The 22491-nt window shown below is 58.3% G+C and overlaps 1 protein-coding gene across 2 annotated transcripts in view; it reads right to left on the bottom strand.

Annotated features, from left to right (window-relative positions):
- Positions 1 to 22201, bottom strand: part of POU2F2 (POU class 2 homeobox 2) — a 74264-nt gene extending 52063 nt beyond the window's left edge. Inside the window, exons 1-2 of one of the 2 annotated variants that reach the window (XM_081108135.1) lie at positions 21996 to 22201; positions 6471 to 6531 (exon numbers count right to left, since the gene is read on the bottom strand). The gene's annotated coding sequence lies outside the window, so the exon portion shown is untranslated. The remainder of the gene's footprint in view (positions 1 to 6470; positions 6532 to 21995) is intronic. The other variant, XM_081108136.1, reaches the window with a different exon arrangement.
- Between the last annotated feature and the right edge of the window lie 290 nt (positions 22202 to 22491).

Raw genomic sequence — 22491 nt, 5'->3', positions numbered from 1 at the left:
TGGTGCACAGGATGGCGTTTTGGGGTGTCTCTCAGTCGGGGAGGACTTGAGACTAGCCCATTTTATTGCTGTATCGCCTCCAAATCCCAATGCGAGGGCCTGCTTGCCTCTTCCTTCCCGGCCTGAGGCCCAGACCCCCACCAGGACGGGCCAGAGCCCCTCACGGCGGGACCTCTGCTCCTCGGCATCCCCTGCTTTGGCAGACGCCACCTCAACTCCACTCAGCGACCTCCGTCCCTCCCAACCCCCCCAGCGCCACCCGCTCCCCACCCTCCCCCCACCACAAGTCCAGTCCAACCCAGACAAAAGCAATTACTCCTGAGGTAGGATGTGAGTGTGGGTGTTAGAATCAGAAAAAAGGGGGGAAGGGAGGGGGAGCGAGAGAGACACACACAGAGGCAGGGATGGACGCCAGAGACGCGGAGAGACAAGGGATGAGGTAGAGACCCGCAGAGAGTATGAGAGAGAGACGGAGAGACAGAAGATGAAAGCGATGAGAAGAGACAGATACAGGAGGCAAAGGCAGAGAAAAAAAGCAGAGGAAGGACAAATGAGAGGACCAGATGGAGAGACAGAGAAGCAGAGACTGAGAGACAGAAAGAGATTCGGGGGGGGGGGGGGAGCGCGAACACAACAGAGCAAAAACCCAGTGATGGAGCCACGCAGAGAAGGCGAAGATAAAGAGAGAACGGGGGCCAGAGGCAGGGAGAACGGGGTAAGAGAGGGGGAGGCCGCGGGGAGGGAGGCAGGGAGAGGGCAGGTAGGGAGAAGCAGGAGCGATACGCAGAGAGGAACTGAAAGACGGAGTGAAGAATGAACGAGGTGGAGACGGAGAGATGAAAGGTAGAGAGACAGGGAGAGGAGACAGGAAAGTGAGAGGCAGCTGGTGAGAGGGGCCTTGAAGGACATGCAGCCAGAGGAGGGAAGTCTCAGAGAGCAAAGCTAGAGAGGGCTGGAGGGAGACCGAGTCCACAGCGATCTCTCTCTCTCTCTCTCTCTCTCTCTCTCTCTCTCTCTCTCACACACACACACACACACACACACGCACGCACGCACACACGCACGCACATACACACGCACACGCACAGCTTTCTTCCCACCCACCCCAGGCCAGAAGCCAAGGGTGCCCAAGCCCTTTCCACATCCTCTGGGTCCCTGGGAGATGTGACCGGGGGTGGGGGGTGGGGAGGGGACCAGATGGACTGACAGGGGCGTCCTGGGCAGCGGCAGACTGGACTCAGGATCACAAGGGCGGTGGGAGCAGCGCATCCCTCCTGCCACACTCCTGACCTCTCCCTCCTCACACAGGCGCGTGCTAGGGGCCTTGGTCAGGTTCCTTACAGTCTGCCCAGCACAGTGCCCCGCTGAGGGTGGGCCCCAGACACCAGGCACAGCATGTCCTCCCTGGCCCACAGGCACAGCTCCCTTGTCCTGCTCTTTCTCGGTGCCCGGTCCCCCTAAGCCTCGGGGCTTTCATCTGCCCACGGCTCGCCCCTCGCTGCACACGCCCACGGCGCTCTGCTTCCTTCTCACCGTCTCCGAGCCTCCCGGCTCTGCTTGCCCGGCTGACTTTTTGCGGCCCCCATGTCTCTTTGTCTGCGCGGCTCAGGTGCCCCTTCTCTCCGGGAATTTCTCTGTGTCTCTCTGAGTCTCTCGCTCCCGCTCTCTTCTCTGCTGTATTTCTAGGCTCCCCTTTCTCAGGTGCCCCCCGAGGAGGGCAGATGGCCATGCACGAACCTCAGGAGCCATCCTGGAAGGGGGGGCAACTTCTTTCTTGCTTTTCCCTCAAGAGCCATGTTTTCCTTCTCTCTTCCTCGCCCCCTCCACCCCCACCAGGTCCACATCTCTGTGCGGCTCTCTCTGGAGGCAGAACGCTAGACTGGACCCATACACACCCTCCGTGCAAGACTGGAAGCAGATCCAAGCTCAGAGGAAAAGGAGGCAGCTAAGCTGGAAGGGAGAGGCCAAGACACGGATGAAGACCAAGCAAAGGAGAAGAGAAGAGCACGGCGTGGAGCCCCAGGGGGAGGGAACGCAGAGGAAGGAAGGCAGAGGCGGAGACTTGGTGGCCAGCAGGGCAGGGAGCCTGCCAGCCTGCCGGGCTGAGGCCGAGGCCCAGAGTGTGGGTGCATTATGCCTGGGGTCATAGGTCAGAGTCAGTGGCCTGCCCTCTGCCTACCAGTGCCCTCGACGTGCCAGGAGGGTGGACACTTCAGCCCGCAGTTGCTCTGGGACTGTCACAGCTCTCAGGGACCCATCGGGCCCCGAAGCGCCAAGAGACACAAACCACTGTTCCCTCCTCCACGGCTGCGACACCCCACCCCGTGGCTGACAGCCGCTCTCAGTGGTGGGTAGGTGTCAGCTGTCTGCACCCACCCAGAGACGGCAAAGGCAGCCGAAGGGATCAGCGATCCCTTGTCACCTCCCAGCACTCTCAACGGCAACAGCCCTTGCATCCGACCCCGGTGAGCAGCACGCTGCCTGCAGCCTGGCCAACGTGCCTGTGGCCACACGGCCCTGCCCGCAGCCCAGCAGCCTCACCCTGTGGACCGCCCACAGCCACAGCTCACCAGCCACATCCAGGAGCCGCCCCCACACTGAAGCTCTTGCCTGGCCCACCCCACCCCCCAAGCCACCTCTGTAACAGCACTCACCCCATTCTTGTAGCCAAAGCCAAGCCCCAAGCATCCTGAGGGTGGCTAAGGGCCTGGGGGATCCCGGCAAGGCCCTGACCCCACCTGCTGGCTCCTTGCTTCTTGACTGCTGAACACCTGTACTGCCTCGCAGGCCCCCCAGATATCCCTCCTCCCTGCGCAGTCACCTCACCGGACCCAGCAATGGAAGCCTGTCACCCACAGCTAAGGTCCCACTGTATGGACATTCCAGAGCCCCCTTGGCTGTGTGTGGGCACCCTGGGCACGCCCTGGGGTTTGTGTCTGAGTCACCTGTGACCCCAAGAAGGATGGAAGGACAGAAGGAAGGGCGATTCAAGGTGGGGGCAGAGCCCGGCTCCTGCCCAGCACTGGCCAGGCCTTGGTTGCCGGCCATGGGAACTCCACTCCACACCAGCATCTGCGGTCCCGCTTCTCCTAATCCTTCAGGAGCTCCCTTACTACCTCCTCCTCCCAAAGAATTCGAGGCCGCAGCGGGCGGGCGGCGGGTCACAGCCCAGGCCCCCCTGTCCAGGGCCTGCAGACCTGCCAGTTCGGAGCCGGAGCCGGAGCCGGAGCACTGTGCCTGTCTCCCCACCAGCCCGGGGGACTCTCAGAAGTCACACAGGTTGCCTCTCCTCTGCGTCGCCAGATGAGGCAACCTCAGGACACCTCAGGAGATGCTGGCTGAAGGAATAAATGAGTGGAAATGGTTTGTGTGTCTGTGTGTTCACTTATTCACTCAGCGAATACCATGAGGCTGTGGGAGACACTACACACGTGATGTGTGATCAGATATGGAAACAGGGCTTGGAAGCAGGAGCAGGCGGGGAGGGCCAGCGGGGTGGGGGTGGGGGACCCTGAGGTGGCGGTCTGAGGGAGGTGGAGGAAGGAACCCAACCAAGAGGGAGAGAGGGCCTGGTGGGCTGGGATGAAAGCAGAGGGAGTGAAGGGGGGCACGTGGCTCCAAGGCCAGCCGGCACCTCCAGGGCTGGAGGGGTCTCGCTCATTCTGGGGTTCCAGGCTCCAGCTCCCACCGGGGCTGGAGGAGGCCTCCATCCCCACCCTCCGAGTGTGGTTATAAAGGAAAGGTGATGGGGTGGGGCCTGCTTGTTTGTAACAAAATTATAGACCTAAAAGGGTGTGGCCTCCTTCAAACATCTGCCTACGAGGATGAACTTCCCCTTGAACCACTCAGGTATTTTGGCAACAGCCTTCAAGGTGAGCTTACAGACTCTGTCAGCCAAACATCTCTCTGGTGTAGATCTGACTCTAGTTTCTATCAAAAAAGCAACAAGTCGCCCCAGTATTATCCAATCCCTTCATTGCTAAATTTATCAGGTTGACATCAAGTAAGACTCCAAGTGTTTCTCCAAATCAAATTTGCTCTCAGCCCTGGCCAGTGTGGCTCAGTAGTTGAACGTCACCCTATGCATGTTCGATTCCTAGCCAGGGCACATACCCAGGTAGCAAATTCAATCCACTGATGTTTCTCTCTCTCTCTCTCTCTCTCTCTCTCTCTCTCTCTCTCTCTCTCTGCCTCCCTCTCTCTTTCTTCCTCTCCCTCTAAAGTCAATAAAAATATATCCCTGAGTGAGGATTTTTTAAAGAACTGCTCCCGGAGCACAAAGATTGGCATCTAGAATGGAGCCCCACACCTGGGGTGGGTTTTGCTGAGGTGGAAGGAAAAGAGGTTGAAGTTCAGGCAGACCCTAGTTCCGACTCTGCCTCTGCCACTCACTTGCTGTAACCTTAGGCCGGCTGCCTCTCGCTCTGTGCCTCAGTTTCCCTTTCTTGTAACAGGTGACTACCATCCACTTCAAGGGCTGCAGTGAAGGCTAATGCAGGGCCCAGAACAGGCCCTGGCACTTAGGTGGCCCCTAACAACCATCCATTTCCTCAGTAGGACTTAGCTCTCAGGCACATTACCAAGTCTGTCACCCGTATGTCTATGAAAACTGGGATACTTAACGAACATCTGTTTGAACCCAAAGAATGAAAATCATGGATCTGATTGTTACCTCCACCAGCTCTGAAGCATAGTCACTTTTAAACTCCTCTGTCACTTTACCAGTGGCGGGCAAACTCATTAGTCAACAGAGCCAAATATCAACAGTACAACGATTGAAATTTCTTTTGAGAGCCGAATTTTTTAAACTTAAACTATATAGGTAGGTACATTGTTACTAACTTAATTAGGGTACTCCTAAGGCTTAGGAAGAGCCACACTCAAGGGGCCAAAGAGCCGCATGTGGCTCACGAGCCGCAGTTTGCCGACCACGGCTTTAGGCCAACGTTCGGGCATTCTGCAAACCTCTCACCCTCAAACAAACGCTGCTACCTGGGAGCTCCTTGACCCTCTTTCAAGGTCAAGAGCGTCGGAGCACGTGAGTTCCTGGGAAAACTACAGTCTGGCTCCCTGGAGAAAGCAGGCAACCTGCACCCAGACCCCTACTTTCCTTACCAGTTAGAAGGGGGTTCACGGGTGAGTTTCAGGGCCTGTGAGCCTCCTGAGGTTGGAGCACACAGTCGTGTGGAGGTAGAGATGTGTTTTCCTGGGAGAAAGTCTGTACTAAAACTAGAAATCTATGGGCCAAAGGCTGCCTGAAACATGTGGTTTGGACCACACGTGGATTTTTGAAATTTTGTGTTAGTTGCCAACATTTAAAAATTGGGAGATTTCACATAAATGTCTGGATTTCTGGCATCTTTGGGAAAATCGGAAAATCAGGCAAGTGGGGCACCTAGCCCGCTTGCCTCTCTGCAGGGACATCAGTCCACGTGACACGCAGCCGGCCTCATGCACTTTCCAGTCTACAGCTCCCACCGCATCAGGATGCAAACCCGGGGCTACAGTTTTAACTGCTTCTTAGAGGGAGTCTGTGACCCCTTGTGCAGCAAGGGCGCCCGGGAAGGAGGCTTGTGAGGGCAACCGGGGACTCCCCAGGGGTCCTGAGGCCGGTGCTAAGCTGCTCCTGTTGGAATAGGGGTGGCAGCATGGCAGTCCCACCCCAGAGGCCTGGGCCCCGCTCCTGAAGCTCCTTGCCGGCCTCCCAAGCTGAGTGGGACAAACACCAGCGCAGGTGTCCCGAGGCCCGGCTTCCCGCGGGGCTGAGGGGCTGGAAAGCACCTGCCTCTGCCTGGGGGGGCCTCGGCGGGCTCCAGGGGGGTCTCAGCACCCTCACCTGTTCGGGAGCTTCCAGCTCTATCTTGAGCTTCCGCTTCGGAGCTACCTGCTTTCAGGAAGTAGCTTCTCACCCCCACCCACATCCTGGGGGTGGCTGCTGATACTACCCTCCTTTGGCAGATGGGGAAACTGAGGCTCACACCGCTGGCCTGGGGCACAGCTGGTGCCATTCGACTCTAGGCTGGAACTGGAACGGCCTCACTAGCCTTCTGTCCTCGGGGCAGCGGAGAAGGTGGCTTCTGTCATTATTCCCTTTAATAGACGAGGAAATGGAAGCTCTGACGGTCCCCAGTCACTTGCAGTTAGGAAGGGACAAAAGGGGGACTCAGACACAGGTTTGCCTTACCCCACGCTGTGATCTGAGCCACCATATCACCCCCTCTCTACCCTACTGAGCCCCAACACTCAGCAGAAACCCCCACGGCTACCAACACCCAGAACCACTGGTTCGGCCAGGAAGTTGCAAGACACACGGAGGATGAAAGTACAAATTAGTCAGACAAACCTCGTGGAGGGCAGGGCAGAGACAGGCAGCACCCCCTGGGCGGGGCGGGGCAGGGACAAGAATGAGAAAGCAGGGGGTTCGGAGAGGAAAGGGGCCCAGAGCAGACCTCTGGGGCCACCGCCCTTACCTCTTGGGCAGACGCAGCGAAACTAATACATTCAGGCCACCAACCCGGTCCAGCTGAGAACCTGGGGAGAAAGGAGAAGGTGGTCAGCATCCTGGGGGACCCGTGAGGCATCTCCACCTCGAGCAGATGAGGCGCTCAGTGGAGGGAGCCTCCTCCTGTCGCACCATCAGAGTCCCAAGTTGGTGAATGTGGAGTCGCGTCCTCACAGCCCCTGCTGCCGCCATGTCATGTCCAGGCTCTGCCCTCCGTGGTCCCCTTTCATCAGTGGGCACCCGGCCTCCTGCCCTGGCGAACCATGCTTTCCCACCCGACGGGTCTGTCTCACAGCTTTAGCCGAGGCAGAGGGCCCAGCGAGGGAGGATGTTCAATAGGTACATGACGGATGACTGAGCAGGTGGATGGACAGATAGAGGAGTTGATTCATGAACAAGCTATGTAGCTCAGAGGAAGGCTGGGAGGAACAAAAGAGAAGGGAATTTAAAGGGTTACTCATTCTTAGGTGCTTAAACGCTGAAAATAAAAGCCAAGCTGATGCTTCTGACGTGTGTGTCGCTCATTCATTTACTCATCTGGTTAATGTGCAAACGCTGAGGCTTGTCTGAGCCGGGCTCTGGACCAAGTGTGGGGGGTCCAGTGATGGATCAGACAAGACTTCTGCCCTGTCTCCCAGGGGCCCGTGGGCAGGGGGATGGCGTAGGGAGGCTATGCCAACACTCGGGTAGGCAGAGGGCTCGGCGGGAATCGCAGGGGAGGGCAGGGAAGACCTAGGGAGGACGCAGGCCCGAGCCAAGCCTAGCAGACAAATCCACTCCAGTCAGGCAGGGGGCGGGTGGGAAGGATGAGGCCGGAGAGACATCAGGGGCTGCACCCCGCAGAGCCTGGCCCAACAGCTGGGGTAGGAGCACGGCCTGGTTTGTCTTTAGAAAGGTCTCGCCGTGCTCTGCGTAGAAGATAAAGAAGATGGAGGGGTGGACAGGATGTGGGGAGAGCTGTCCCCACAAAGTGTGGGTGGCCCTCTCCGCAGCCCACAGGAAGGCAGTGACAGCCGTATCCTCCCCACTTTGCAGAGGCAGCAGGTGAGGCTGCGAGGAGACCTGACTTCTCTCTCGAGGACGAGGACGCTGCACCCCTGGGTGCGGGGCGGAGCTGGCTGGAGAGGCCGGCTGAGTGCCTCCCCTGACGCCTGTGTCCTGCCTCGTGGGAACACCGTCTTCTTGGGAAAGCCCTGGAGCCTGCACAGAGACCACCCGCCCTGCTTGCTCTGGGCGTTCAGAGAAGGGGCAGGGACCATGGCAGAGGGACAGACTGCCCAGAGGACACATTCCCACCAGGCGAGTGCTAAGGAGGGGACAGGGAGCACGGCCGGAAGCCGTGACTCAGAGGGAGAGCCCTGCTGGCGAGGTCCCCAGCCAGGACTCTGGCATCTCCGTGTCCCTGCGGTGCACTCCCCGGAGGGAAGTCAGGGGGGACAGCGCATCAGCCATGGCCCTTGACGGCGGGCAGACCACTTTTCCACCTCCTGGCACATCTGGCAGCACAGATGAGGCTTGGGACCAACCAATGACACAAAGAAGGAGTGGAGACAGGACTGGAGCTCAGGAGGAGAAAGAGCAAAAGACGGACGGACTGAGGCAGTGAAGAGACAGACAGACACGCGAACCAATGGATGGACAGAAAGACGAATAGACAAGAAAGAGAAGAGATGGGAGACACAGACGGACAAAGAGGAGGCGTGGGGGGATCCACAGGCAGGAGGCCAGAGAGAAGCCCAAATAGGAAAGAACCCGGCGAGGTAACAGGGACGGGGTGTCCGCCCAGCTCCCCCCCCATGCCCCTCTCTCTACCTGGGCCTCCATCTGCAAGGGTGGGAGGTGCCCGGGACCCCTGGTTCCTGGGGGAGGGAGGAGCTGGGGTTCTCCCCCGTGAGGGGCTGCCCCCCACCCCTCCCCGGAGCTAATCAGCGGCTGTCATCTCCACGGTGAGGTCTTGGTTAAGGAGATTTAGGGCCGGGATCAATAGGAAATTTAAAAATCGATGCAGCGCGCAGGGCAAAATCGATGGCGTTTAATCGCCTTGCCGATTCCCAGTCAAAACAATTAGCCGCGCCGAGTGTTGAACACGGTGGCGACACGGCATTAACCGTCAATATTGGTGTAAGTGATGGCGGGCGGCAGGGAATCCCTGGGCCTCGGAGGGCAGGAGTCAGACACGCCTTAGGGATGGGGTCTTTCCGGGGGCAGCGCCCATGCTGGGGCTCCCCCTCCAGCAGGGACCCCCGCTGTCTCTTCAGGCAGCACCCCCCCACACCATCTGCCTCGGGTTCTCCTCGCCTTGTCTCGTCTGGTCTCGTCTCCTGGCCCGGCCCGGCCCGTATGCCTCTGGTAGACCCTGCTCCCAAGCAGAGAACGTCTCCAGGGAAGAGGCAGCCCTGCGGGAGCTGGCCCAGTGCCTGAGAGGAGAGGAGGTGGGAGTGGGGGCTGTTTAGAAGATGCCGTCTCCCCATTTCACAGATGGGGACTCCGAGGGACAGACCGGGGAAGCAGCTGGCCCACAGTGGCCCACACAGAAAGGAGAGGGGCCTGGACTTGAGCCCCGATTTCTCTAACTCCGAATCTACGTTCCTTGCAGCTGTATCACAGAGAAGGGGAAGATTCTCCAAGTATATTCACTAGAGAAAGAAAGAAAGCTCAGCCTTTGGACCTGGCCCCTCAGCTCTCCTCGCAGCTGCTACAATGGTTTGCTGTGTCCTGGGGTCTGTCTGCTACTTGCCTGCCAGACTGTGGGCTCGTGGAGAGTGGGTTGGGGGTTCCCAGCATCCATCAGCACACGGTATGGCCCCACGCTGGGGCCTAAGACAGGCCTGAGGGTGACAGTGCCCCCTGGCCCCACAGACACAGGCTGCCCACAGACACCTCCACGCAGGGACAAACGGACGGAGTGGCTGCCCCCACAACCAGTCCAGCAGAGTAGCCCTTAGTGAGAATGGCCAACGCATCCTGAGCAATGGGTGTGGGTAGTGGCTCTGCAGGTGCGATCTCACAGAATCCTCACAGCCAGCTGGTGAATATCATCCCCAAGATACAGATGAGGAAATGGAGGCTCAGAGAGGTGAAGTCACTTGCCCAAGGTCACACAGCCAAGAGAGGCAGAACCATCTGACTGGACTCTGAGGGGCATGGCATGCAGAACAAGGAAGACCTAATGACGTCAAGGAAGAGAGAGGGATGCAAGGGGGGGTGTGGAACATGGCACCTAGACATAGGACCGAAAGGAGCCCCCACAGAGCTGGGGGTGCGGGCAGGGTGAGCAAGGCAGGGGCGAAACTGGAGGTGGCACCCTGGGCTCCTGACCTGGCAGGACCAGGCTGGGAGGTGATGAGGACAAGGCTGGCTCTCCCCTTCTCTGAACTTGCTGAAGGCTCCGGGTTCTGGGGTGCTGAGGGGGGCAGGCAGAGTCGTCCAAGGCCACCTGCTCCCTGCACGGAAGAGCAAGGCTGGGTGTGTGCAGGGGAGGAGGCCCATGAGATGCGCCAGAGATTGATCTGACAAGGTCCTAATCAAATGGTCAATATCCCTGACCTGACCACTTAACCTATTGATAAGCTGGCAAGGAAGGAGCAGGCGGTGAGTGGGCTCAGGGAGGGAGGCCGTGACGGGGCTGGGGGAGCCTGACGGGCGGTGCTCAGGCCGCAGCCTGCCTGGGGCTGGGGGCCTGGAAGAGGGTGGTCTCCTCCTCATGCGCCAGCCCCCCCACCCCGCGTGACTGATCAGGGGTCTTCTGTCTGGGGGCTTCTACCTAAGCCCCTCCCTGCACCCGGGGCCCCTCCCTGAGTGAGGCTGGGAGCCATCGCCAGCACCCTCTCCACCCCTAGGTCCCCTTGGATGGTGCCTTAGCTTTTCACACAGATGAGGGACTTCTGGGGGCCTCAGTGTCCTCACCTGCTAACTGGGGATACTTGTAACAGGGAGCAGCCTCGGGGCCCCATGACAGGGGTCTGGTACGATAAGTGATGGTGCAGCAGCCGCATAAGGGAGGGCTGCGGAGGTGCAGAAAATATGCTCGAAACACATTCATTGACAAGGGAGTGATGTTCCTAATCCATTGTTAGGAAGGAAAAAAAGTCAGGACATAAACTGGCATATGGCATATGATCCCATTTTTATCACACACACACACACACACACTTTTTTCCCCAAAGGAAAAACATTTAAAGCAGAAGTCAGAATTCTGTGTTTGGCCCCCGACACCTGAATTTTAATTTGCTCTTTGGGTAAATTCGCAGGCATACTGCCGTGTGAGAAAAAGCTATCTAGAAGTTAATTTTTGTTGCATTTAACTGGTTTGCCATGGTAGGTTTTATCCTCATCTCCTCCAAATATCTGCATTTTTTTTGCAATGAGAAAATATCACACTGGTTAACCTTTGTTTGTAATTACAAAAAGTGGGGCTAATTGACCCCGCGGCGGCAGGACTGTGGCGAGGCGCCCGGTGGGTGCACAGTGCGTGGTGCTTCTCTGTCCCCCGTCCCGTTCCCAGCCGGGCCTGTCCTGTATCCTGTGTCCCGTGTCCAAGCCCAGAGGCCTGGGATGTGCGTGGATCTGAAGTGCTGAGCGGAGAAAGGCTGTTCCTCTGGCGTCTCCTCCATTGGAACAGGCAGGGTAGGACCAGGCCGAATTCTCTGCCCTGTCCCCTCTTCAGGAAACTCGCTGAGGGTCCCAGACAGGAGCAACAGCTGGAGGGAAAGCCACGCCCCAGAGGGAGGGAAAGGACTTTCTCAAAGTCACACTGGTTGGGACCGAGCTGGGCCCCAAGCCGGGGCTCCTGGCTCCTGTTTCATGCCATCCCACTGCCGGGAAGGGGAGAAACTGCGAGAGCGAGGGTGCGTGCAGGCCAGAGGATGCATGAGAGAACTCGCTTCTGTGGCCGTCAAAACGCCATGCTGCGCCCACCTCGCTGTGTGACCCTGGGCAAGTCCCTTCTCCTCTCTGAGCCTCAGTTTGCTCACACGTAACATGGAGATGATAGCGCCCGCCTCAGTGCTGGTGTGAGGAGTCAATGGGACCATGGTGATAACGAACTCAGCAGCAGGCCTGACACAGAAAGGGCAATGAGTGACAGAAAGGATATCAAGTGTATGAGCCACAAATGCTGTATGTGAGTAGGATGTGAGCGGGGCAGGAGGGAGTCCAGTGGGAGGGGAAAGGAGAAGGTACATCCTGGTAAGGGGTCTTGAGGTGAGCAAATGCAAGGAAACATCTGGCTAAATGTGTTCCTTTGTTCATTCATTCGTTCATTCATTCATTCAGTCGGTCAGTAAGCATTTCCTGAGGTCAGTTCTAGGCTAGGCCCTGTGCAGGCCCTACAATCCAGATATGAAGGATGAAGGTCTCCACTGGGTTAGGAAAGGGGGATTCGGCCGCTGGGGCTGGGCTCTCATCTGAAAGTTCTGCCTCAGGGACCTCCACACTCTCCCTGGGGCCTCTGCTGACGGGCTGAGCACAGCACAGGCCCCGCTGCCTGGAGCGGTCCCGGGCACGTGTGTGTACAGCACACGCTGAAACAGGAAGCTCTGTGCAGACGGGCTATGCCCCCTTTGTGACTCAGCACCTGCGCCCCAGGCCTGACACTCTAGGGACGTGCCATGCTGGGGAGGGGGGGGGGCGCGCGTTCCTCCATTTCTTTTTAATGAAAAAAAAAAAAAGTTCAAAGCACCCAGCCCTAACACCTGGCAAGTGCTCAATAAATATCTGTTATTCGTAGTATCATCATCACACACGCAGTCACTCTTCATCCCACCAAACCCTGTCTTGCCGAGGGGGAATGCTGACGCTTAAGAGGAGGATGTGACTTGCCCACAGCCACACAACCAGGACAGGACTCCAAGCAGGTGTGTGTGACTCCACAGCCTGGGCTCTCCCCTTCCTCATGGCTGGGGGGAGGGGGGAGAGAAAAGGCAGCAATGGGGGTGAGCAGATGTGATGATGGGGGGCCAGGATGAGTTGGCTGGGGTGAGGGGAGCTTTGTGAGGGAGTCGGAGGGGAGCACACAGACCCCGGATGATGAGTTTGTAGTCTGGTTGCTTCGAGGCACAGGCAGGAGGTAGCCTGTCTTACCGACGCCCCTACAGCACGTCCCCAGCAACTGAGATCCCTCCACCGTGCAGGGCACAGCGTCCAGCTCCGCCATTATGTTGGGCAACAGGATGCCAGGGGACCCGGCAGCTCCTGTCCACCTGACAAAGATAGAGCACTTCTCGTGTGCTGAGCACCTTTCCGGCCCTGGGGAGACAGCCATGAACCAGACAAAGTCCTTTCCTTCATGGGGTTGACCTTCTAATGGAGGAAGAGATGCAATAGATAAGAATGTATACCTAAGAGCTAAGGAGGAAAATAGACCAGGTGAAGGGAAAATAGATCAGGACAGCCCTGCTAGGGAAGGCAGGTTTTGAGTAGCAGCACAAATGAAGTATGAGGGCAAGAGCTTTCCCGGTAAAGAGAACAGCAGGTGCAAAGGCCCTGAGGCAGGAACAAGGTTGGTGTGTTTTAGAAAGAGCAAGAAGGGGCTTGGGCTTCCGAAGTCAGGAGGGAAGGACTGGAAATTGAACGGGCAGGCGGGCACCAGCTCACGCAGGGCTTCTCGGAAAGGAAGTTGTTCCAAGTGTGATGGAGGAATGGCAGGCTTTCTCATTGTGGCAGATGAAGGCTGGTTTCATCTTCCAAAACCAGGCTCCATCCTCACTCCTTCCCCACGCACCCTGTGGGGCCTTCTGATCCATTCATTCTCTAAGAATAAGCTCAAGAAGCCTTCCACAAACCCTTGCAGTCCCTGTCAGGGCTTGGTCAGGGTCAACTCCCCAGACTGGGGGCTCCTCTGGGGCCGGGAAGGGTGTGGCTTATCCATGTGCTTGGCACCCAGCTCAGGCCTGGCTACGGGCCTCCGAAAATAATAGAATGTCAAAGGTCACTAAAGGGGTGGTAGCCCTGGACCTCCAGCTCCCAGCTAATCTCCACGTGGGGCAAGTTGTAGCATGTCCTATTCTGCTCAGTGGCCAAGAGATGGGTTGGGAGCAAGGGGAAGGCGGCCTGTCCCCTCCCTGGCCAGGCCTCTCCAGGGTTACCACAGTGGATGGCCAGGGCATCCCCGCCCCCGTCCCCGCAGTCCCCCCTCCACACCAGACTCCAAGGGACCCCTGACTTAGTGCCCAGCTCAGCCCTGTGGAGTCCCTCCTCACACCCTTCTGTGCCTCCTGGCCCTTCCCCACGATGTCAAGCCTCGTCTCTCACCCTCCCTGAGCACACCTGCTGGTCCAGTGACATCCACACTTGCTCACACCCCGTGCCTGTGACAGGAAGTGCTTCTGTTTGGGAAGCCCCTCTGACCCCCGCCCCCTTTGCCTCGGGACCCTGCCCACACTTCTCAGGCTACCTTCTCCCAGGCAGCTCGGCCTCCCTGCTCCTGTGGCAGCAGCACACCACGTGCACCTCTGTCAGAGCCCAGACGTCTGGGCCCCAGCCCAGGGCCCCATGCCCGCCAGAAGAGCTTTCCAGAGGAGGGCTGAGGCAAGCAGGCTGGGTCCGGGGGTCCGTGTCCCGTGCTGTTCCTGCCTGTGTGGCCTTGGTGGGTCTCAGGAGGCGGGGGTGTGTACATGTAGAAACTGCGTGTTGTATTTAACGCTCAGCTTAAATGTCACTTCCTCAGAGGTGTTACACCTGACCCTCCAACCTAAACGGGGTTCCCCCAGGCTCCCCTCCCACAGCCCCTTGTTCCTTTCCTTCCCGGATGTTACCACCGTTTAGAACTAAGTACACACGGAGGTACGGTCAGCGCCCATCCGACTGGCTCGGATCTCCTGGCGGGCGAGGCCCAGGTCTGCCTGTAAGTCACCGTTTTCCAACGTCTACGCTGGGCCTGGCTCAGTGGCGCTCAGCCCCCGTGTGATGAGTGAATTCATTCTGTGCACATTTCAAAGTTGAGCAGCTACCCATTTTCATTTTGCTCTAAGTGGGGGACGCGCTACTCCTTCTGGTCACCCTGAGCGGCTTCCCGTGGGGCCTCTGAACGCGGCCGTGCCCACACATGGGCGTGTAAGCTGAGTGCTGCTGTGTTTCAGCATCTGTGTTTGAACGATTTTGTTAAAAAAAAAAAATCTCCACACGAGGAGCATCCTGGCGTTTTGGTATCTGTCCTGCCCTGTGAGTCTCAGTACCTGCGTGCAGGCGTAGACGTCTGGCCTGGCATGCCTGTGTGAGTCTGTGCTACGCTTGCTTCCAAATCTGCCCCTCGGAGCGTCTCTGGAGATGTGGTGTGGGTCTTCAGGCTTTAGTTCCTACACGTTTTCTCAGAGAATCTCTGACCGAGAGCACATGCACTGGCTCTCAGGATCCATGGTACACATATCTATCACGTGTTTGGAAATCTGTGCGTGTGTCTGTTTCAGAACCACTGCATATGTCTGCACGTACATCTATTTCAAATTTTCTTATCTGTTCACGACTTATGTAGCCTCTGTAGTTTAGAGACTGTGTGTGTGTGTGTGTGTGTGTGTGTGTGTGTGTGAGAGAGAGAGAGAGAGAGAGACGGGTGACATAAACATGTGTATACCTGTGTGTCTCTCTTCCCTGGGCAGCGGCTGCCTCCCCAGTCTGGTGAGTACCTATTCTATCTCTCGATCACATACCCACCCGTGCTCATATATGCCGTGCGGACGGGGAGGGGGCCGGGGTGTCAGCGAGCTCCTGTGTCACAAGGTTAATTTCTCCGCAGCCAGGCAGCCTGGGCCCTGAGGGGAGTGGTGGGGGAGGGGCTGGTCCCCACAGCCCCTCTGATAAATATGTATTTGGGGCTGCTGTGCTCAAAGGTCATGGGGGAGGAGGAGGAGGGTGTCTCACTGCTGTGCTGCTGGGTCCCAGCCAGGCCCGGCATGGGATGTGTGACCCCCCTCCAGAGGGATGATGAGATGCAGGGAGATGGGCCCTCATTTGGTCTGGCCCACCCCACCCACAGCCACGTTCAGAGGGAGATGCTGTTGTGGACAAACTCTGGCGCCGGCAAGCACACAGCCCACGCCCGCCGATGCCCCGGCAGAGGCTCAAGCAGATGCACAAAGACGGCTTCATGGGCCACCAGATACGTAGAGCGCTGGGCGACCAAAGCCAGACTCATCCCTCTTTCCTCACCCTAACCTCTTCCCAATGGAAAAATAAAATAAAATGCAAGCACGCAAAAGTGAATAGCATCTCACAATAAGAAAGGTCCTTACACACTCGGTACACACACACACACACACACACACATCACACACACACACACGCTTGACACAAAGGTGCACAGGGCCCAGTGAGAAAGGTCCTGAGCACTTTATGGGTGAACATGTACACACACAAACACACACACACACCACACATACAAAGACTCCAAGGCACACACACCAGGCAAGATGCGTGGAGGAGCCAGGCTGGGAAACCCACCCTGTGCCCCTCGTCCGCTCTGGCCCTCTCCCCACCGAGGCGAGAACGGCCGTGGACCCCAGCGGCTCCAGCCAAATACACCATCATTTGTCCAGCCCCGAGTCACATCAATTGTTGAGCCTCCCCTCCTCACTGACCAGCCATCTCGGCCATCGGCGGCCTCGGCCATTAGCTGGCTCCCGCCTCTGGCCTGCGTTTGTTGAATCTCCCTTACCTGGCAGAACCGTCCGGACCAATGGAGCCCTTTCAGGGTCTGCCTGACCCTCTCCTCAAGGGAGTCCGCTGTCCCCTGTTGTGTGACCTGCAGCCCATGCCTCAGGGTAACCCTCCACCCCCACACACTACTCAGGCTGTCATTTTTCAATGACCGCTGACCACAGTGGTTCTGGTGGATCGCGAGGCTGTGTGTGTGTGTGTGCGTGTGTGCGTGTGTGTATGTTTGAGTCCTCTTGTAGGCATATGTGTTTGGCTGGTAGGATGGCTACAGCTGTGTTTTAAGTCAAAAGAGAGTGTGTATGCTATGTGTGTGTGAGAACAAGGGGTTAGGATATCAGCAGCTGTGCTTAAAGTCCAAGAGTGTCTGAGAGTGTGGCTGTGTATGGGGCGTTAGGCTGATGGGCTGAGCTGCACCTCGTGTGCGTGCGAGTGCACTTGTGTGTGCTTTAATGCAGGGAGCGACTCCGTGTCTAGGTCTGGGCTCGGTGTGGAAGCCCATGAGACGCGCTCTGTCTTGGGCATGGGGGCTGTTTGGTACAGGCATCTGCTTCGCGAGGGTTTGTGAGCCAGTGGACTGTGTCTCTCCGACTCCTGTGCCTGTGTTTGTGAAAGTGACAGATGCTGCCTCCCTGGCCTCACTGCGGCGGATTAAGCCTGTGAACGCCACATGAGTCCGCACCCAGTGGGGGAGGGTCCCCAGCCTGCTCTCACACTTTGGTGTGTGGGCCACAGCCCTGAACAGTGTAGGATCCTGGAGACGAGGGCAAAAGTTCCCCTTGTTGGTTTCTGGGGGCGGGGCGACTGTGTCTGAGAAGACATCGGGGTGCAGGGCTCTGCGTGTGCTTGCACACATGCACTCATGCTCACATGCTAGTCCACGCTGTCCAAGGCACAGTGTCACGAGATGCACATGTGTGTGAGCGATTACACTCGGGATAGCTCCCAGAGGCTGGCCAGATCAAGTCCAAACTTCTCAGAGCCTCCACAAGCAGCCCTGGTGCCCACCTCTGCTGGGGCCATACCCCCACCTGGGCAGCTTCCTTCCTGCTGGGCTCAGCCATCTTCCTGCCCACCCCCCATCTCCCTTTCCACAAGGCCTGAGCGTCCTCAAAGACCCACTTCCCGGTTTAAACGCATGCCTCCCTCCTCCTCCAGATTCCCAATGGCCCTGAAGCCCCTTTGTGCTGCAGGCGCCCAGATTCCTGTCTAAAGTTGGGGTGGGATCCATTTCCCGTGCGAGGTGGGTGCCTAGCGATTGTTTTCAGGTAAGGAGCGCTCAGGCCACTACGGGCCTGATTGCCTCAGGGAACAAGCTGTACTCCATGAGCTCGGTGACTCACTCCACTCCACAAACACCTACTGAACGCGGGACCTGGGGTGTGGGGCCAGCGCCCCCAGCCTCCTCTGCTGTGTCAGAGCTGGGAAAGCGGCCTGCTCCCAGAGAGCATCTCCTGGAGGGGGGCTGTGGGGGTGAGGGACGGTGCACCTGCCTCTGGGGGCCACCACCTGCCTCTGGGAAGGGGCTGAGCAGCACCAGGCTTCCCGGCAGGCTTGGGGGAGGCGGGGGGGGGGGGGGTAAGTTCATCCACAGCCTGCCTTTGAACAGGCCCAGCCCCAAAATGTCACCGACAGGGTGAGCTCTCAACCTCGCTCGCACGGTTGCGGCTTTCCCTTCAGGATACAAAGCGAGACCCAGGTCCTCAAGCCCTCACTGAGCCACGAAGGCATCCATCCGCCTGGCAGGTCCTGGAAGACAGGTCTGTGGATGGACACCTCAGGGGGCAGGTAAGAAGGGGGAAGGGGCAGAGCCAGAGGAAGGACATGGGGCTGGGGCAGCCAAGGGAAGGGGGACAGACGTCGGAGGACAGACCAAGCTCAAGCTCAGTACCAGGAGTCCTGAGACCTCGACCCTAGCACTGCTTGGTGGCTTATGGGCTGGGAGAACCACGTGGACCTCAAACCTCCTCTGTGAAGAGGGCACCATCAGGGTTGCTGTGAGAGCGAGGCGGATGTTAGGGGCAGCGGCGGCCTCATTATTATTATTAGATCAGGAGGTGTTGGGCCCAAGGGGGAAATGACAAGTGAGATATATTTAGAAGAAAAAACAGACCCCAATCTAAGGAGACCCCACACCCACTCTCTCCTCCAACAATTCTCCACACCCAGTTCCTCAACCATTTCAAACCTGGCGGGGGGGCGGGGGGGGGGAGCGGGAACCACACTGGAAATTAACCAGCACATGCCAGACAGGGAAACTGTTCCCTTGCACCCATCAAGGTCCAAGCAGCCCCGGCATGGCCATCTGTCCCCCTTCCGGGGTCATCCCCACGCACTGGGATTATGCACCAGGACCCTGACAAGCTCTATCCAGTGAGGTCATGAGTTAGGCTCTTAGATGGATTGTTACATTGGTGGGGAGGGATACTAGCCTATGGCTCCTGCATTCGGGAGTCAGTGTGTATGAATCAGAATGAAAATGGCCTGGGGTGGCCACCGATGGACCCACTGGGAGAAAATCTAGCCAGCATGCTGTTTAGGATGTATAGGCTAATCTCTCTCTCCCTCTCTCTCTCTCTTTTTCTCTCTCTCTAGCTCTCTCTCTCTCACTGTGGCTGAGTTCTTTCCCTACCATGGCCCCTGCCACAGACACCTCATTTTCCCTGTAAAGACTGGCAAAGGGAAGTGAGGCAACCCAAACCCCCGAAGATAGCATAGCAACCAGCCAGAAGGCTGGCCAGTAGCCTAAGGGAGATGGGGATCTGGACCTCTCCAATGAGCACAAATGGGCCTCTGTCCAGCATTGTCCAGAAACCAGGGGGCAGACGCAGAATTGTGTTACTAGCAATTGGAGATCCTGCCTGTGGCCCTGGCATGGGACGCTCTGTTACTAGGGAAGAGCCGCAGAAGGTTTCGTTTCTTGAACCCAGCTTCAAGGTTGCCGTGCAAGCATGCCGCCAAGCCCGCCATGCACCTGCGACCTCTGTGCACATCTCACCACTGCACACAGGCCCCGCTGCACAAGCCCACCTCCCTCTGACCCAGGACACACGGGGACACCTAACGCGAACAAGACCAACAACAGTAACAATAGCTCTATGCAGAAACGGTACTTTCACATATGTGGCTTTATTTAATGTGTACCCTCATGGGCACACACCACGTTCAGACTGAGTGCATGCACGCAGCGCCTCTACTCTACCCGCGCTGCACATCCAGGCTCACACACCCGCCACCGACCCAGACATGGCTCACAGACCTGCACACGCGTGGATGCCTGCCACACACAGAGCCAAAGAGTGCCTGCCAAGTGTGCATGTAGCGAGGAGCCCGTGAACATCCAGACAAGGGAAGGACCAGTATGAATACACACGAACTCCCTGCTGCACACGTATTCCCTACAAGGGGGACCCCAGTACCCAGCCCCACATTGAGCACACATGTCCTGACTCCACACCTTCGGCTCCTCACTCTGCCAAAGCGCCCAAGCCCTGTGCACAGTCCGTCCGTCCTGAACACGGCTCGCCAGTCACACAGGCCTCGTGCACACGCGCACGGCCGCCATGGTGGACTCTGTGCACACCGCGCATTGATGCTACGCTCTCCCCTGTACCCCGAACAAGGGGGGCAAATCTACCTGACAGTACGGCCAGAGACTGAAAGCTACCAAGTGAAGCAGTTCATTGGGTCTCTCTCTAAACGCAGACCTACTCCCCAACTCCACAGGCCCCCGGAGGGAGGGATAAAGCGGGGAGTGGTCAGCCGATCAGAGGCTTTCTCGTAGGGTTTTTTATCTGGGCCTCCAACGCTCTGAGGACCCTCTCACGTGGACCCTGACCCCAATTTCCTTCCCTTTTCACTTCCCAGGAGTCATCCATGTCATTTTCTCCTCTGTCCACACCCTTCTTTCTCAGTGGGGCTGAGTCCATAGCCATGAGCCCTCACTTAAGGTCTTCCCCTCCCCCTCCCATAGCCCCAGTGAGCATCCAGCTGGACTTGGCTAGGAGGCCAGAGGAAATAGGGGGTGGCACTGGAACCCCCAGGGCAGACCCAAGCCCCCAACAGGGAAAAGAGAGTAGAAATACACTGAGGTGTGGCTGAGGGGAACTTAGACATTCTTATCTTTGCATGGAGCCCCTCTCCCTGGTACACTGTTCAAAGCCAGCGCTACGAAAGTGATGAATAAATGGAACTGAGGGAGAGGACAGAACGGAGGGGGAGACGGAGGAATGAGTGGCAGGGAGGGAGAATAAAAGAAAGGGGGGAGGAAAAGAGAGAAAAAGAAAGGGAAGGGTAGAGAGAAGGGAGGCTTTTAAAAAAGAAAAACTGGGCAGGGGGAGGTTTTATTGAGAGCAGGAAGAGACAGAAAAACTGGAAAATGAGGAGGAAAAGAAACCCGAAAGGAGACGGAGAAAAAGGAGGCGAGAAAGGACAGGAGGAGGAGAAAAGAGAAGGGAGTAAAGAGGCAGGAGGACGCCGCTGAGGGTCCCCCAAGTTACAGACTTTGCCCAGAGAGCTGAGGGGCGCGCCCTGGATCCCCAACATCACTCCGGACCCTGGAGCTCCACGGCCCACCTCTCTGTGCCCCATTCCTGCTGCTCCTTCTTCCCACCTTCCACCCTCCAGCAGCCCAAGACACCCCGTTTCTTTCTCTGGCTCCTCGTTCCCACCCCCTCAGTCTCTCCTAGTTCCCTACACCCTCTTACCGCCCCCCCCCCCGCCCCCCATCTACGCTGCTTGCTCCGGAGCTCAGCAGCCTCACCAACCATTATTGTCACCATCATCACACTAAGCCGGCCCCCACAGCCCCCAGGAAAGGGGGGGGCAGGCGGCACCATCACCAGCCTTGACCCCCTCTGGCTTTATTTTCTCCACAGTCGCCCCTTCCCAAAATGCAGGCCCCCAAACGGGGATCCCGCCCAGCCCCCGGAGCCTCTCCGGAGCGCGGAGCCAGCCTGCGCTGCAGCCGCCTCGCCTCTTCTCTGCGCCCGCTCTTTTTGTATATGGTGGCTCAGGCTTCGACGTGTTTTGTTTTCGTCTTTTTAGTGGGTTTTTTTTTTTTCTTGCCCCTTTTCTTTATTTTCTTGGCCTGGGAGCGGCAGCGACAAACGCCCACCGCCCGGTCTCCTTCGCCCGCGCCGGCCGTCGGCTCTTTCTCTAGTCTGCGCTCCTCTCGCCTCGCTCCTTTCTCTTCGGTCTCCGCTCGCTCCTCCGTCCTTTCAGTTCTGTCCTCGGTCGCCTTGCTCTCTCCTCTCCCTGCTGCCTCTCTGCGCCTCTCCTTTCCCCAGCCTCCGGCCCCTTCTCCCCTTTTTCTCTCCGCCTTCTCCCTCCGTCCTTATTTCTTCCCATCCCTAACCCCCCCACCTCCACCACCATCACACATCTCTCCTTTGGTTCTCTCGCTGCCACCGACAGCAAGCCGACCCCCTCTTGCCCCCAAATAATAGAAATACCCAGCCAGGGGGCAAAACCCCGACGCCGGGCGCCGGGAGAGAGGCGAGAGGGCCGGGGCCGCGGCGGCGGCGGGCAGCCGGAGCGCGGTGCGGAGCGAGCGGCGCCCGCCCGGCTCCCGCCCGGAGAGCTCTCTGCAATAGGCCGAGCCGGCTGCATTAAGCTTCTTGCAATCAATAAAGCGCGGGTCAGATTATGCAAAGCGCAGATATTAATATGCAAAGTTTTAAAGATTTTTAAATGGAAGGACGAGCGCGGCGCGGGCGGGCGGGCAGGGGCTGCGAGGGGAGAGGGAGGAAGGGAGGGCGGGCGGGCGGCGCGCAGGCGAGCTGAGAGGAGGAGGCTGCCCGCCGCCCGCCCGCCCGCCCGGCTGCGCCGCGCTGCCTTGCCTTACCGCTGCTCCCATCGGTAGGCGCCGCTGTCTTCGCCATGCGCGTCAGCTGCACGGCTCCGAGGGGATGGCCGAGGAGGAGCCGCCGCCGCCAACGCTACCCCCGCTCCCGCTCCCGCTCCCGCGCCCGCTCGCTGCCTGCTGCTGGCGCTGCTCTGGCCGCTGCTCTTCGCCTGAGCTGCCGGCGCGAGCCCAGGCGCGCGCCATCCCCGGCTCCCACCTTGTCCCCATGGCAACCCCGGGCCCAAGGATGCTCAGAGAGAGAGAGCGCGAGCGAGAGAGCGAGGGGGGGAGAGAGGGAGAGGGAGAGGGCGGGGAGCGCAGGGGACACGGAGGCAGGGAGAGGCCCGAGACCCACAGAGACACAGAGATACACAGAGACAGAGAGACACAGAGACACTGAGAGAGACGCTGAAACAGACAGACATAGTGACAGAGAGGGGAGAGGAGCTGGGATTAGAGAAGGGCACCCAGACAAGGAGAAGCCCAGAGACCACAG

This window comes from Myotis nattereri, assembly GCF_964212035.1.
Source record: "Myotis nattereri genome assembly, chromosome: 15".
NCBI classification, from domain to species: domain Eukaryota; kingdom Metazoa; phylum Chordata; class Mammalia; order Chiroptera; family Vespertilionidae; genus Myotis; species Myotis nattereri.
This window is presented reverse-complemented; position numbering and strand designations above follow the sequence as displayed.